The following is a 5,000-nucleotide window of genomic DNA, read 5'->3' as shown; positions in this document are numbered from 1 at the left end:
TAGCTTGTTTTCTTGCGAAGAAGTTTTATTTTGTGTTTGGTAGTCCTTCTCTCTTAGCTTAACCGTTAGGCTTAATTAGAGTTATTTAGCTTTGATGAAAATTCAATACAGACAAATTCATAAATGGTTTATATTAGGAGCCTGGGCGCCTAAGATGGACCAGTGAAGAGGCCTTCACGGTTTAATGTTAAAAGCCCCCTATACTACAACATAACATAATATAATTTAGGGTGCAAGTCAAGATTAATTCAAATATGCTTTAGATTTATCTGTTTCGGGTTGATGAGAACATTATTTGAAGCACAACAGGAAACTAAATAAATTTCCCCAAAACCAGAGAGAAAAAAAATGAAATTATCAATTTCAATGAAAAGAAGACTATTTGTTATATTTTTGTAAAAGCTCGAGGGCTAGATATAGGTTTTCAGCAAGTTTCTAACTGAATTAATAAAAATAGCTTTTAAGGTTTTTTTTCCCGGGTCCATATTAGGGAACATACACATAGATTTTGCTATTATTTTTTGTTTGCAGTAGAAGCTCAGGGGCAACACTGCTAAAATATAGCAAATACAATCTTTGCTGTCATATATCGTAATTTGTGTGTAATAACAGCTTTAGTTGTGGACGGAAACCAGTCCGTTTCATGCGTCAAATTCAGAGTGAACGCAAACAATATAAAAAGCCTAACGGTTTGTGTTTCTGCAACTGTTTTGACATGTGCAAGTTATCAGGAGAGGGTGAATACAGCGAATGAAATTGTTTTGAGCGCTTTAACACCGTTAGTTTGTCAGAACAGGAGGTGGTCCATATTAGGCAGTGGTCCATATCAGAAAACCTTCCCCTATTACCCATTCCAACGCAAGGTAAACAGGTGAAGGATTTCAATCAATCAATCAATCAATCAATATGAAGCTTATATAGCGCGTATTCCGTGGGTACATTTCTAAGCGCTTGTCGAAGAGTTGTCAACACAGGACTAACAAACAAAATAACATCTACAGACGGACACGAACCCTATCACACACTAGCAAACCCTGGTAAACATACAACAAACAACTGTTTAACAACAATGTACACATCAATAGCTATGTCCAAACAAAATAATATTAAGCACAAAGAAAACACCTCTCACAGAGCACAGCACAAGAATGTCTTTTGGGGCACAACACATCACGTCGAACATGAAAGTCGCAGCCAGCTTCGGGAAGAACTGAGTCTTCAACCTACTCTTGAACGCGTCAAGAGAGGGGCTCTGGCGAAGCTCAAGCGGCAGTGAGTTCCAGGCGGAGGGGCCCGCGGAGGGAAATGCACGCTGACCAGCAGATGCGAGTTTCGAGCGAGGGATGTGGAGGCGGAGAGGGTCAGCAGCAGAAAGAAGGGGACGGTCGGAGGGCTGGGTGTACAGGTCCAGGGAGGATTGAAGGTACTCGGGAGCAGAGTCGTTGAGACACTTGTAGACCAGAGTGGACAGTTTGTAGGAGATTCGGGTGTTGACAGGGAGCCAGTGCAAGGAGCGAAGTAGGGGGGTGATGTGGTCTCGCTTCGTCTTCCTCAACGTCAGCCCGGCAGCAGCGTTCTGGACTCGTTGTAGGCCATGAATGGATGAGGCGGGGAGGCCAGCCAGAAGGGAGTTGCAGTAGTCCAGACGACTGAAGATGAGGGAGACAACCAGCTTGACACAGGCGTCGTGGGTGAGGTAGCGACGGATGGAGGCGATGCGTCGCAGGTGGAAAAAGCAGGTCTTGATGATGAAGGAGATGTGTGTCTGCATGGAGAGAGTGGAGTCGAGAAAGACGCCAAGGCTCTTGACAGCGGGGGAGAATGGAACAGTCGCGTCATCAAGCTGGAGGTCGGTCACAGTGAGGGAAGCAATCTTCTGTCGTGTTCCAACGAGAAGTGTTTGTTCGCGGTCTGCTATGCCCAACACGCCGGCACAGACGCACACTGATTAATGTGTTCGAGGACGGCGGTGTTGACCCATCATAAGCATTGACAACGACTGATTGTGCAAGAGTCGAACAGGATGATGGTTCAGTTACCTTACTCCGGCCAAACAGTGTCACTTGCAAAACAACCCCTTGTCGGACGTCATCCTTTCACAGTGGCTGTACTTATCTATGTGTCTTGCTGTATGTCTGTCATTAACCCAATCAACTTTACTTCCAACCTTCGATTCACGGCTGTTCAAAGGGCTTCATTTCTGCTACTCTAGCTGCAGGCTAGTTTTAGCACCCAACCTTTCCCCACAGCAGAGATAACACAGCAGCGAGCTTAACGGTGTGCTGGCTGCAGCTGTTGGTAGCCAAACTATTCCCTCCGCTGGGCTTTTAACTTACACTAAAACACAAGCTAAGAACAGCCTACCAAAAAACAAAAGGGTTAGGCTACCACGTGGGAGATTACCGCCAACCGCCCGAAGATTTTACCCGTCGGATCTCGAAATTATGAAAGGGTACTCACCCACAGCTTGTTAAATTAATCGGAACGATCCTCAGTAGTAAACTACGTGAGTATGCATGGACTCAAGAAAATAACGCAAAGATTAACTGTTTAATCAAACATCGAGCAACGCTAAACACTAGTCCAACCCCGGTGTCACAAACTGAAAACTCTGCCTGAACAATTCTTCCCATTGCGGTCAATGCGCATGCGCTAACATGGGGAGGTTAATCAGGTCGTGAACAACCTAACCCTAACCCTTACCCAAACCCTTACCCTAATCCTAACCCTTACCCTAACCCATGGTTCGTTCGGTCAAAGGGTCGCATTTTTTAAGTCCAAGATTGGCGCATGCGCATTGACCGCAATGAGAAGGATTGTTCAGCAGAGGTTTCAGTTCGTGACACCGGCGCCAACTGGAAATCCCAGGACGCATGCGGTGATACTCACGTGACTACGTATGGCTAAAATTAGGTGATAAATAATTACAACCAATGATCATGTGTGTCATATCTATATATATATATATATATATATATATATACGACTTGTGTCTGTGTGTCTGTGTGTGTGTGTGTGTGTTCCTCATGCGCGGCCAAAGTTCTCGATGGATCTGCTTCAAATTTGGTGGGCATATTCAGGTAGACCCAAAACACAACCTGGTCGATGAGATATTTCAACACGTGCTCTCAGAGAGCAGCGCCGAACCGATTTTGGTTTTATTGTGGATCCATTTCAAGTAACTCTTCCTTATCTTCTCCAGTGTTGTCAGTGTTTACCTCCCTTCCTTCATGTGGTGCGCGGATATTCCCATTCCGTTACTATTTTTAGAAGGTCACTACACTGTCCAGAACGCTGTCCTTGCACCCCTAAATTGTCCTCACTATAAAAGTGCAAAGGTCGAATCAATTACACTGTCATCTATCTCTATATATTTATAGATATATCTATATAAATACGGCTTCTCTGTGCGTGTGTGTGTGTGTGTGTGTGTTTGTGTGTGTGTGTGTGTGTGTGTGTGTGTGTGTGTGTGAATGTGTGGACAACACCTGTGGATTGCACAGTTCTGTTTGTGATGTGGTCTGGCGGCTTTTGTGTTTTTTATGTCCTGGCCTTCCTTTGAGAAGCCATAACACTTTTAAAAGGGCTTAGAGATAAGCTCTAAATGTCTCAATCCTGTGTGAGTGGTGTTCGCCTCCAAAGGTGATTGTGGTGTGTCGGCACTCGATTACATTCGGCGTCGTCGACATGGATGGGACTCGACATGATATGATCAGGAATGGCATTATGGTCACTGAATCATTTTCGTGCTGTTCCCATTCCACGAATCTGGGAGGGACCTAAGCTTGGCGGGTCCATGGTTCGGTTCATTCAAACGGGGGAGGGTGTGACAGGGAGACTACCGTCGCCCTTCATAGCAGACTCTGCAGAGTTGTTCGCCTTAGAAGTTGTGAGATATTTATAGCTCTTTATAGCTCGCAAGGCAACACCAGTCCTGTGGATTGTAGAGTTCTGTTTGTGATATCGTAAATATTCTGCATCAAATTTGGTGGGTATATTCAGGTAGACCCCGGGCACAAACTGGTGGATAATATACTATATTGTTTTACTTGCCAAGCCCTTGTCCCCACGCAAAAGGTGCCATACAGCACAACCCCAGCAGTAACACACCCATGTAACTCTACTCCATGACCAGGTATGTTATACACTTTCAGAGGACGCTGTGTATGAAGACGATCTTCAAAGCACAGTTTAAGCCTTCGCCTCAAAAAGTAGATTAATAACTGCAGTACAACTACAACCAGGAAAATCATTATTGCCAGGTCCATGACTTTCATACAATTCTGCGAAGAGCAGCCACATGACATCCGTGTAAATTGTCCTTGTCTAATATTGTGACAGAGGACGATTTGCGTCACGCCTTGTTTTGTGAAATGAGACGTGAGACACGCAGACAGTAACCCATCCCACACAGTCACCAACCTTCCCACCCTTCCATAAAGTCGTGCTGTTTATACATGCACTCTGTTTATAACATCTACGATGGATTTGTGTGAGTAGAGACAATAAATGTAGCTCTCCTAATCTAAGTATCTTGGTGTAATGAATAACTTTCGGGGGTGCACATAAGTGCAAAAGTGTAGCTGTTTTGGGAGATAATTCATTACACACACGTCCACACAGCGTGAAATTCGGTTATTGTAATCATGCTTTTGTTGCAAACTATCAACATAATCCATCGGTTGTGTGATCGTTTACAACAAAAACAATTTGTGACTGCTCATGACAGCAGTGTTTTTCAATGCTAAAAAGAACAATAAGCAGCATCGTTAAACGTTCAGAGACTATCATAAGTGTTCAACGACAACGTACATTGCTTCAGATGTATCCAACATGTCGTAAAGTTACATTGGAATACGCAAAAGTTTCCTCACTTAGTCTCGTTACCTTATTTTGAACCATACAGATAGCCCACGTGTGCACTTGAGGGTTTTTAATTGCAACACATCATAAATGCGGAGTAACAACACATACATTAATGCGTGTTTTTGAAAAAATAA

This window comes from Littorina saxatilis, linkage group LG4 (genome assembly GCF_037325665.1).
Source record: "Littorina saxatilis isolate snail1 linkage group LG4, US_GU_Lsax_2.0, whole genome shotgun sequence".
Classification (NCBI taxonomy): Eukaryota; Metazoa; Mollusca; class Gastropoda; order Littorinimorpha; family Littorinidae; genus Littorina; species Littorina saxatilis.
Note: the sequence above shows the minus strand (reverse complement) of the source record.